Consider the following 12,898-nt stretch of genomic DNA (forward strand, 5'->3'; position numbering starts at 1 on the left):
TTTGGCTATGTATGGCATTGAGGCGTATGTCTACCTTAATTGTGAATTAGATCACCTAAGTGATGTGAACATATACTATTTAAATCTTAGTCTAATCTACAATTACTCTGTCAGGTCTCATCTAGATTAACAAATCATTTAATTATTGGTCAAACAATTAAAAACATTAAGAACAAATTTGACTAAGCAAAGTTATACCTATTCATAATAAATAAAAGAGAAACGACTATTCAAGTTACATGTTGAAATCCACCACAACACTAGAAAGATAATTTAGCTCATAATAAGTAATAAAAACACCATCCAAAGAAATTTAGGCATGAATCCAAGTAAAAGAAAATAAGAGAAACACAAAAATAGAGAAAGAAACAAATAGTAAAAGTTTTGATCTCAAATTCACTTGCTTTCTTGCTTCGATCTTAGCTCTTTTTCTCTAGATAATTGCTTGTCATCCTCCTTCAAAACCTTTGAAAAAGGTTCCTTAAAAAAGCTCCAAATAAACCAAATTTCCAACATCCTGCAGAAAAATTTCTTTTTCGAAATGTCTCAAGTGCAACGGTGCTACCTTCTTTGGTGTCGCGGCCTTCTGCTCTCAAGTGGCACTATGGGGGCATCAATTCCACCAGCACCATGGCCACACTCTCCTCCATGCTATGGCCTTGGTGCTGCAGCCTTGAGCAACTTAAGGCCATGGCTTTAATTCCATGTGCTTCTTTGTGCAGAACTACAGTAGTCCAGCCTTTTTCAACATGATTTTCACCTTGATTTGATCCAAAATGGGTAAAGTGGTAAACATGAAAGTTGTAACCTTGTCTCATAAATTTCCAATGGTTTAAGAAATGCGTTAATTGGACTTTTGTAGCTCAAGTTATCCTTGAAATGTTGTAGCATGTACGAATGATGCCTTTACCATACTTGTTGGGTTTTTTCATCAAATGAACCTTTCTCATCAAATGTCCTACAAGAACAATAAGAGAAATCAACATAACTATTCTTAAAGTAATTTAAAACAAAATAACTTAAATTAAACTACTCAACATGTAATCAAACTTAATTAAGAAAAACAACTAAACTACTAAATTCTGAACCTAAAATCTGAAAGACCTAGCTACTTAAGCTCTCAAAATGTCAAAATAACTTTATCTAATAGAGTCATCACATAATAAGATAGGGTTTTGCAAATATGGATAATTGTCTATTTGCATATTTTTAAAGGCATATTTTTTTCTAAATACTCTTCCCCATTGCTTGTTCTTCTTCCCTGTTTTTGCTCACAGAGTTTTTATGACTCACACATTATTACCCTTATTTTTAACAAATCAATAAAGTAGATAGGTTGGCTCGTTGTCTATTTAAGAGAAACAATCTTCTATAGTTGGTCTTGTAAGTGATCATCATGGCATCTAATAGATGTCAGCCCTTTCATTTGTTTCCAACTTCGTTGGTTGAGTCTATCTTTATCTTTTAGATTGTTATGTATTATGACCTTATTTATGTCATGCAATTATTAATACTCTAGATTATCGCCATGAGTTAGCTTTGGTATGTATTCGGCTTAGGACGACTGATGTTTTGGGTTACGTTTATTTGGTTTTGCATTGAGAGCATGTGAGCGTGCAAGTTGATTGTTATATTTTCTTATGTATAATTAATCAAATTTATGTTGTCATGCATATGAATGACCAATTTCGTTGCTATTTAGGATTGCATGGGTTGATAGGGTAATTCCCATCGATACCCTTGTGCCGGCCATTGATAATTTTATTTTATAGAATTATTTTATTCTAATTTTGTTATTAAATATTAGCTAAGTCCTTAATTTTTAATTATAATTTAGTTATTTTTTGTTACTTTTATAATTAGTTTATTTTTAAGTAAGTTAATTTAATTTTATGTTTATTTCTTTTAATTTGGTTATTAATTAATAGTTTTTTTATATTTTTGTAGGAACTAAGGGAATTGGGTTTAAATTTGGAAAGTAAGGTGTTGATAGAATTGGAAGTTTGCTTGCATATGCTTTAGTGTTTTGACCATAACAAGCGCTATAAAGCTCAAAATGATGTTGTTCTTTGACCATTAGAAAGCTAAGAGATAGAGCTAAAATTTCATGAAGATCACTTGAACAGTTCTACTTCAAAGATAGAGAAAATTGCATCGAAAAATGGCTAGGTGCATTATTGAGAGAATGGCAATTTAAAGACTAACAATTGATGTTTGGGACTCTCATTACACTTTTAAGCTCAATTAAATCAGTAGGTCAAGTTAGAGAATTATAGGTTAAGTGTGTTAGTATAAATAGGATATTTTTAAGAGACATTAGTTTAGACAACTTCTAAGAGATTCAAGAAGCTAGAAGTTGAGGCTGAACTTGGAGAGCAAGACTGCAAATATTTGTTTTGTTTTCTTCCTTAGCTTTTATTTTTCTTGTTACTCTCAATGGTTGAATTTTATATAATGTTATTTATCTTTGCAATTATGTGTATCTAATTTTCTTTTTCTAAGATTGCAATTGAACTCACATGTAATCTAAATTTTTAATCTCTTTTTTGCTTATTTTTAATGGGATTTTAATTGTTTATTCCAATTTGTTCTTAATACTTATAATTGCCGATCACTAATTAAATTGATTTAAGAACCTAAACAAACTTGGGAAAGGTGTTGGACCCAAATAAATGTGCTAGAGGGGGGTGAATAGCACTTTTTGGCTCTTAACCAGATGAGGAACTAATTTAAAAAGCAATGAAAATAAAAACAAAGTAGACAATGCGCAGGAATTTAGAGTGGTTCGGTCTAAGACTTACATCCATTACCTTGATTATTCAACCAAGGATTTTCCAAACTAATCCCCTATGAACTGGTGAAATTCACAAGCTTTCACCAAGTTTTTACAATGGCTTTTACAAAGTTTAGCCAAAACCTTTCACAATAGTTTTTACCGGGATCAACTAAAACCCAAAGTGGTTTTTCAAAGGCTCAACCACAACCTTTCACAATGGTTTTTCATGGGCTCAACCAAAACCCAAAGTAGTTTTTCAAAGGCTCAACCACAACCTATAACAATGGTTTTTCACGGGATCAACCAAAACCCAACAACTAACTTTTCTAAGGCTAAGTTAGAACCTATACACTCAATCAAGCAATCCAAGCTTGATTGAACCCCTTAGAGTGACCCTTTCACTCTAAGAACATAAAGAGAAATGAAATAGAAGTGTACCTATGATCACAAGGTTTATCTAAGTGGTACAAGTTGAAGTGCAAAACACAACTACAAATATGGGCATTGAGTGCAGTAAAGTATAGACAGATTTTTACTAGTTTTTGAGCTCTTTTTGCTTGGAAGCCTTCTCTTTTTTATTTCTAGCCGTTGGAACCTTCTTTTATACTTGGAGAAACAACTCTGATGGGAGTTAGGCAGTTTTTGATCATTGGAAATAGTTTGGTAGCTAATCTGGCCGTTTATCTATCTTTAAGTGCAGACTTCAAAATTTCTTGCAGAATGCTCTTAGTCGACTAACCGATGTCTTAGTTGACTAAGTCGTCTCTGTCTTCTGTTCCTAATTTCTGGTAGTTCTTGCAGTGTGCACTTAGTCGACTAACTCATTCCTTGGTCGACTAAGTTGGTCATGTTTCTCAACACTTTTCAGCCCGCAAACTTTTGATTTAAATCTTAATTGACTAACTATCATTAACCAACTAAGGGCTTCTGTCTTGTTGATCAATTGTGACTTCCTTATTCCTATGCTCTTTGTTATGTGCCTTTGAATGATTGATTATTTATTTGCATACAATTTTTGTCCTACACACTTAATTAGAAATATTAGACACAAATGAAATGAGAATGTTTTATTATCATCAAAAACTAATAGAGCCAACAATCGCCCCCTTTTTGATAATGACAAAACATTCCTTGATTATCAGCACAAAAATGAGGATTTCTCCCCCTTTGTGTATGCTTCCCCTTAGTGTGTGCAGATTTTGCTTATTCATTCCAGCAAATTTTATTCATGTCATATAGAAAATGACATTATACATTCAGAATATATATATGCAGAAATATAAAGTGATTTACAGCAAGTGAATATTGACAGATTATCATCAAAATTTCAACAGCGTCTTTCAACAATATATTGTTATTAGATTTTGTTTATGCCATTCATAATTCAACAGATATACTATACTTAGCATCCATATTTATTCATAGACACAATCCATTCACGATGTCATAATAAAAACCAATCATCAGCATACTGTCCCATTTCAGTACTGCACCAGATTTTATCAATAGCAGTCAAAATACCATAGACAGTAAGACATAATTTGAAATTCAATTATCAACAACCAAATAACATAAACATATTAGCATCCCATTTTACACACAAAAGCATAAACAACAAGGTTAAATTCAAGTGTTCAATTTTCAACAGGGCACAAATAGTAGATAACCAAAAATTAACAGTTAATGTTCTAAAACTACCCCTAGATAGTGTTGCAAAACTGCCCTTAGATAGTTTTTACTTCCTATCTCCCATAATCTTTCCATAATTTCTCCCCTAAGATCCCTACTATACTTCTCCCTCTTTTTGTCATCATCAACTTCTAATCATTAGTGTAATATTTGACATTGAGGGGTTCAAGATAAGGCTCTGGATGAAGAGAGGGTTGAGGTGGTGATTTCTAAAAAGAGGGTTCAGGTGAGTACTTGTTAGAGACTTCTACAGGATTCTGAGGAGAAGAAATAGTTGTTGGCTTGGCTTTTTCAGCAATCTAGATGATTTTCTCCTTTTGATGAACTTTGTTTTAGTTACCATTGTTTTCTTGCCCTTGCCAGGTGGTTTGGACTTGACTTAGGGAGCAGTAGTGGTATTTGCCTTTCCTTTTCCAAGTTTCCCTTCTACAGTAGGAGCTGATGCAGATGTTGCCTGCTGAGTTTTTACCTTAGCTACCTTTTTCTCAGCTTGCTCCTCTTAAACCATTTGATGGAAAAGTTCCATGATTGAAACCTTTTCAAAATGTGGAAGAGATGGTTAAGGTTTTGGTTGAGGTTGGGGTTTAGTGGGAGGATTTTCATTAAGTGATCTAAGCACCTCGGTTCCTTGTACTGATTCTTCTTTGTTCTAAGGCTCAGGTGAGGGGGATTTTCTCGGTTGTTCCACCTAAGGTTCATGACCTTCAGCTTGCACCTCAGCTTCCTGTTCTGTTGGAGCCAGGCTAGGAGTTGTAGAGCTGTCTGTAGTAGCTAGTTCAGATGGCATTTTTTCTTTTCCTTTCATTTTGTTTTCCATTTCTATTAACCTTTCTTCAATTTTCTGAATTCTTTCTCCTTGATCTATGAGCTTCCCGTCAATTCTCATTAGCAGATTAAAGATTACTTCATTTGAGAATTGAGATGGTGCTGCCTCTAGTTGAGCAAGTAAGGAGGATTCTTTTCCTAGACCAACCTTGGGGGTTTTAATGTATCTTTCTCCATCAAGTTTGTACCCCATTTTAGGCAAGCTTCCTAGATAAATGGCTTGGTCTCTGGTTTTGACCTTGTCTGCCTCATATCTAGAACTCCAAATTCCTTTCTTCTACACTAGAGAAGTGATGATATTTCCATAAGGTAAGTTTATCTTCTTCAGTCTGCATGCTCCGCTCATTCTTTCAATCCTAAACCTTCCCAGATTAAGTGCAACACCACTAAATGCATGTTCCATTAGCCATAAATCTTGGAGGCTAATGTAGCTTAAGCTTCCACTCCTGCCATGAAGATTAGCGACAACAAACTAATGTAGAATCCTTATCTAAGGACTTGTAATAAGCCCGGCATTACTCTTGGAGGAGTACTTTTCTCTCTTCCCTATGATAACTTCCCACAAGGATGAGGGGTTGTAATTCTCAGGGAATTCAAATTCTCCCTCATTACACTCTATTTTAAGAAGTTCTCCTAAATCTGCAGTAGTGACAGTGAATTCTTTCCCATTCAAAAACACATTTAGACCCTCATCAAAATAATCATCAAGATCTTCCAATTTATCCTTGTCAACAACTATACTCGAATAGAATTCTTTGACTAAACTAGCACTGTATGATCGATTTTTAAATGTGCTGAACTCATTCAATTTTAACTCTTCAAAATAATCCGATAAACTTGTCAAGATTTTAGGCATTTCATTAAAGCTTTCCTAGTCAATGTTTTTTCCACAAGTGATCAGTGCATTCTCTATTTTCCTAAATCTCTCTTCATGTACTTTATTTCTGAATTTAAAAGATGAATTAGTACCTTTCTTGTGCGATCTGCTCTTTTCTTTCTTCTTTTCAAAATTATGGCTTTTCGATTTTCCAGATTTTTTACTTGCAGGTTCCGACTCAATCCTCTTCTTTTTCTTTAGTATTTCAGCTTGCAGACTTTTTTCCATTGGTCGTTTGCCTTTCTTTTTCTCTAGAAGTTCTTGAGATTTTCCTAATTTCATCATTTGGTTTGGATGCCTTTGGACTCAGGGTTTCGAAAGGTTGAGAGGTAAGAGTTTCAGTTTCAGGCATTGGTTTCAGCAAAGAGAGAGTGTAAAGAAAATAGGTTGAGAGCAGTTTAATTCCAAAAAAAAAACTGTCTGACTCCCCCTTTCTAAGTACAATTGGTAACTCCCCCTTCAAAATTCAAAAATTGCCTTCTAATTTTATTTTTTGGTGTGGGCAGCTTTCCTTCTCTATTTTATTTCCCGATAGGCAGTTTCTTTTCATTATTTTATTCCTCATACCTTTACTTAATTGAGTTTTATTATTGAAAGAGACAGAATTGTCATGGCCCAAATTCTGAGCTATGATCGTCGTATGGGCTCAATGGGCATAGCCCACTAGGCCCAAGCAAGCCTTTTTATGAGATCCTGTTCTTCATTCCATCCATCATCTTCAAAACCATGTGTTGTAATTCTCAACGATAAATGTTTCAGTAATATTTTATAGCAACTGAATATTCATCTTTGTATTGTCTCAAAGTACTGTCATTCATTGCCGTCTCATAAGGAAATCATCATCAATCCAACATATACATACTTCATTTATAACATGACTCTTAGTAGTTTACATTACATATACGTGTACACAGACAAAAGACTCTCAACCATCAGCGGAGTGACTTTAAGTGAAGGTACCGCTACTGAGATGCCATAGTACCTACCAAGAAGATGAGCATATGTGGACACTCAATCTAGGTCCCACTGCCTCCAAATCTGAAAACATGAAGTTTAAAAACGTGAGTATAAAACTCAGTGAGTGAACATAAAAAGGGAACAAGCAATTGATAAGGAGAACATGGAAATCATGATGCACTTGTTTCAAAAACAATGCAATTGATTTAATTTCTTACTAAAAACCCTTCATTTCAAACTTTGATTAATAACCTCATAGTGTTGCAAAAAACCAATGATCAATCCATGTAGTTAAATGGGTGAAAAATATGTCAAAATCAAGCAAGGTAGCAAGCATGACAGCAAGTTTTTCGTTGCAGCGAGAAACATTCTTAGTTTACATATGTTTCGGTTTTTCAAGTATATCTCCCACTACCAAGGTCCAATTGACATGATTTTTGAACCATTATAAAGCTAAGATGTTGGGATACAACTTTTATGTTTACCACTTTGCCCAGTTCTGACCGAAAGGTGGTCAAAATTGTTGTCAAAGTGGAAGCACTACACTAGAATTTTGGGACCACCTGAGAGTTTCTCTCTGTAGCGAGGATCCATTTTCGTTGCAGCAAAATTCCTCGCTACAGAGAGAATTCTTTTTCGCTGTAGCGAGAAACAAGGCTGGTTTGTGCCCCCAGCACCTAAGAGTTTCTCACTGCTGCGAGAATGCATTCTCGCTGCAGCGAGATTCAGGGTAAATGATAATAAAGGAATTTTCACATGCCACAAAAACCATTCCTACCATATTGCACATCAAAGTGAACATATTGACAACAATCAAGTTTCTCATTACTCATTTCAATCACATATTATAATCATAAACTTTCTATCACATATACATATATAAACATATATATAAACACGTACACCACCCCACTTCATTCATCGTCATGTGCACTCCCTACTCGCACACTTCAACATCATCATGTGTGCACTCCCTACTTGTATACTTTAACATCATCATGTGTGCACTCCCTACTCGCACACTTCAACATCATCACACAACATTATTCATCAATGCACAACATATATTCATATATATACATACCAACATAATATAAGAGCACATGGATTCATCTTTTTACACATTTCACATTTTCACAACATTAAAACATTTTTTCAAGGGCTTGCTCCCATGCATAATTTAATGAAAAACCAAGTAAAATCATTTAAATGCTTCATCCCAACACATATGTATTTGCCAAAAACACTTTGATGCAAGTTCACTCACCGATATTTCTTGAATCTTTAATTGACTCTAACTTTGATTATTGCTTCAAACAGACATGTGAGGCCTCGTTGGAACCTTGGTGGACTTATAGTTGAACTCCTTTTCAAGAGTTTTCAAGCTACTATGGCAAGTATCTCTTTCTCTCCCTTAAACTTCTAGCTAGTGAGAGAAAGTGCTGAACAAAGACTTTTGAGGGTTTTAAGGTGGGAGAGTGAAAGAGCACAAAAGGTTTTATGAAAAAGTGTTCAAAAGAATGAAAATTGAAGCTAGAGAGAAAAAGTTATGGAAGCTTTAAGGGAGGCTTCCATGGAAGATGAAGAAACGTGAGATGAGGAAGGAGAAGAACAAGAAGCTGCTAGAAAAAATGAAGAAGCTACTGGAGAAATAAGATATTTATAGCCTAAGCTTATCCAAACTTCACTTAAATTACGAAAATGCCCTTAACAAGTTGGCTTTGTCTTCCTTCAATCCTTTATGCAATCTTTTTACTCTTTTGACACTGAGATAAAGTTCATAATAGTTTAGAAATACTCAAGTTCACGAAAACTTAAAAATTTTGACTTGAGATGAAAAATGACCATTTTGCCCTTACCTTGAAAATCATTATTATTTTTATTTCCTTCATCATTTTATCCTTATTTTCATCATTCATTTATGTCTTAGGCCTAATTAGGCCTTAATAATATTAGAAACCCACTTTTAGGAGCTCACCAGGAAAATGACTAAACTACCCCTGCTCCACATCATAGGGTCTACCTCCGCTACATGTCTGTGAAGGTCGAGGTCCCACAAGAATGCTCTTAGTTGACTAAGACTTCTCTTAGTCAACTAACTGCCTACTATCCTTTGTGAAAATTTCAGGATTTTTCTTTAAATCTCCTACATATTAATCATCCATAAATTTCTTCTAATCTCACAAAATCTATCTTCATTTAAAGATTTGGTAAAGATGTCAGCTAATTGATGCAAAGTATTCATAAACTCAATTTTAATATCACCCTTCACTACATGGTTTCTAACAAAGTGGTACCTAATCTCAATGTGCTTAGTCCTAGAACGCTGCACAGGATTTTTAAATATATTGATTGCACTTGTGTTATCATAGAAAATTGGTACATTATGTACTATTATTCCAAAATCTCTTAGTTGTTGTTTGATCCATAAAATCTGAGCACAACAACTACCTAAGGAAATATACTATGCTTTAGCTATAGAGAGTGCTACAGAATTTTGTTTCTTACTTGACTAGGATATTAGCATACTTCCTAAAAATTGGCATATTCCACTAGTGCTCTTTCTATCGGTTTTGCTTCCTGCAAAGTCTGCATCTGAATACCCTACAAGATTAAATAATGATTGTCTAGAGTACCATATTCCCAAGGTTTGTGTTTCTAAAAGATATCTAAAAATTCTCTTAATAACAATTAAGTGTGATTCTTTAGGCTATGATTGAATCTAGCACACAAACACACACTAAACTAAATATATGGTCTGCTTGCTATTAAGTAGAGTAATGATCCGATCATACCTCTATAGAGCGTTTGATCAACATCTTTTCCTTTTTCATCTAAATCAAGTCTAGTGGATGGACTCATTAGTGTACAAATTAATTTTAGCTTCAGCATATCGAACTTTTTGAACATGTCTTGAGTGTATCTTTTTTTTTTTTTTAATGCTGGAAATTCCTGCAGGGCCCAGCTACCTTGTAATCATTTTATTAATAATGGGAAAAATTAAGTACATATGGGAGGTGGACATAATTCGAGCCTCCAGAATTACATGAGCCTAAGGAGAATTAAAAGAATTTCCTAAAATGGAGTGTCTCATTTTACGTGCATATTTATGAGCACAATCATAATATTGAAACACTTCCATATTACAAGAGTCTAAATAATCTACTAAGTAAAAATAGCAAAAATAAATTAAAAGTACTACTCCTTTACAATTATTTGAAACGAACATAAGGTAAATTTATTTTATCTAACAGAAGAATACCTTTGAGCTTACCTTCGACTTGTGACACTACATGCAGGTTTTGGTGCAAATGCCCTTGATTTGAGAGATGATCTACAGCCTGGTTTCTTTCTCTATGAATGTACGAAATTCAATAAGTAAAAGCATTCAGGCATTTACAGATGGACGCCAACAAGTATCTAGTTTGGGAGGACCTTTTATGTTCCACATGTATCATTTGTACCACTACTTTCACATCCATCTCTATCCAAATTCTAGACACATTGTACTTAATACATAAAAGCAAACCTCTATGTAATGCCATGAATTCTACCTGTAATGAATTATAAAGTCCAAAATTTCTAGAAAACCCAAAAATCATGGTATTTGTATGATGTTGAAGAAGTCCACCACCACCAACACTTTGACAATTATGTTTGGAACTACCATCAACATTTAACTTAAACTCACCTGTTAATGGTTTGTCCCAAGAGAATATTTTTGGCAGAGGTGGGGATGCCTGCTGAACCATTAATCCTAATACTTGAGCAATCTGTACATCTCCCTTCCATTGCCATCGTTTGAACTGCCTCCCTTGGAATAATTGGTTAATAAGTTTCAGAATTCGCCACACTAGTCTGTTCAAGTACATGCCTAAGTTTCTATGCTTCGCATCATTACGTTCAACCCATAGAAACCAAAAGATAAATAGGGGTATTAATGTGCGAATGTGCCATTTTTTTGTATAATCACCAGAGTACAACCAAGCCCATATAATCTGAGAAACATTTTGAGGGTGAGTAATGTAGATCTGGAAGAATTTTGCAAAAAAATTCCAAACCTGTGTAGCTATAGGACATTCCCACATGACATGTAAAAGAGACTCCTCAGAGTTGCAATATTGACATTTGGAGGCGAGTTGGAATCCTTTAATTTTCAACCTCAAATCAATTGGAATCCAAATCTGTAATAATCTCCATAGGAAAAAAGAAGTAGTAATAGGAATGCATCTATGCCAAATTAAATTAAATATAGAGTTTACTGAATCTCTTTGCTGGATTATCTCCCATGCTGACTTAGTAGTGAAATCACCATCCGAAGTGGGGACCCAATATGCCATATATGTGCTAGATGTATTAAGTGGAATTTTCAGAATTTCAGCAACCATCTCCACTAAGAGCACAGTATTCAACTTATCCACATCCCATTCATTATTGTTAAAGAAATAACAAACTTGTGTCATAGATGATGAAAATGCAGGGAAACAGTTAATCAATGGTTCATCAGCCATCCAACAATCATGCCAAAAGAATAGCTCACCTTTCCCAATCTTCCACCGCATATGTTTGATTTGAGTGTATCTTTCATGGTTGATGAAGATTCCTTTATTACTTTGTTTGATTTGAAGGCCAAGAAAGTACTTCAACTCACCCATCATGCTCATTTCAAATTCACCCTGCATTTCTTGAGCAAAGTTCTTGCATAATACCTCATTAGTTACACTAAATACAATGTCATCCACATAAATTTGAACAACAAATAAATCCTTTATGTATATTTTAATAAACAATGTAGTATCAATGCTACCCCTAACATATCCTTTTTCAATCAAAAATTTTGAAAGCCTCTCATACCAAGCTCTAGTAGCTTGTTTCAATCCATACAAGGTTTGGTGCAGTTTGAAAACATGATCTGGTTTTTCAAAGTCTTTAAATCCTGGTGGTTGTTCAACATACACGTCCTCTTGAATAAATCCTTTAAAAATGCACTCTTTACATCCATTTGGTACAATTTAAAATTCATAAAGCATGCAAAAGCAAGCAACAACCTATAGCTTCAATCCTAGCAACCGGTGAAAAGGTTTCATCATAGTCAATTCCTTCTTCTTGGTTATATCCTTGGGCTACTAACCTAGCTTTTTTTTTAACCACATTTCCTTACTCATCTACCTTATTTCTAAACACCCATTTTGTTCCAACAATAGGGTGGTTTAAAGGCCTAGAGACTAATGACCACACATGGTTTCTTTTGAATTGATCAAGTTCCTCTTGCACGGCCAAAATCCAGTTGTCCTCTTTTTCTACTTCCTCAAATGTTTTAGGCTAAATTTAAGATACGAAAGCTGAAAACTCAGAGGTCTCTCTTGTTGCTCTCCTAGTCTTAACTCCTTGAGAAATGTCACCTATGATTTGTTCTTGTGGGTGGTCTTTTGCATATCTCCAACTCCTTGGAAGATCACTATGCTGAATTTTTGTTCTTTGCAAATTTTCTAGAGGTGGAGTTTCAGTTTCTCTTCTAGGTGAACTTTCTTCATTATTCTTATTGTTCTCTAAGCTCATTTCTTCCATTTGCTTTTCTAGGATCTCTACATCATCATCATCAGCATGAATTTCTTTTTGTAAGGCATTAGACTCATCAACAACTACATGGATTGATTCTTCAACAGTTAAAGTTCTTTTGTTGAAAACTCTATAAGCCTTTGAGTTTAATGCATATCCTAAAAATATTGCCTCATCACTTTTTGCATTAAACTTACCTAAGGACTGTTTTCCAT

Source organism: Theobroma cacao, chromosome 2 (assembly GCF_053813885.1).
Source record: "Theobroma cacao isolate CCN51 chromosome 2, ASM5381388v1, whole genome shotgun sequence".
NCBI lineage: Eukaryota > Viridiplantae > Streptophyta > Magnoliopsida > Malvales > Malvaceae > Theobroma > Theobroma cacao.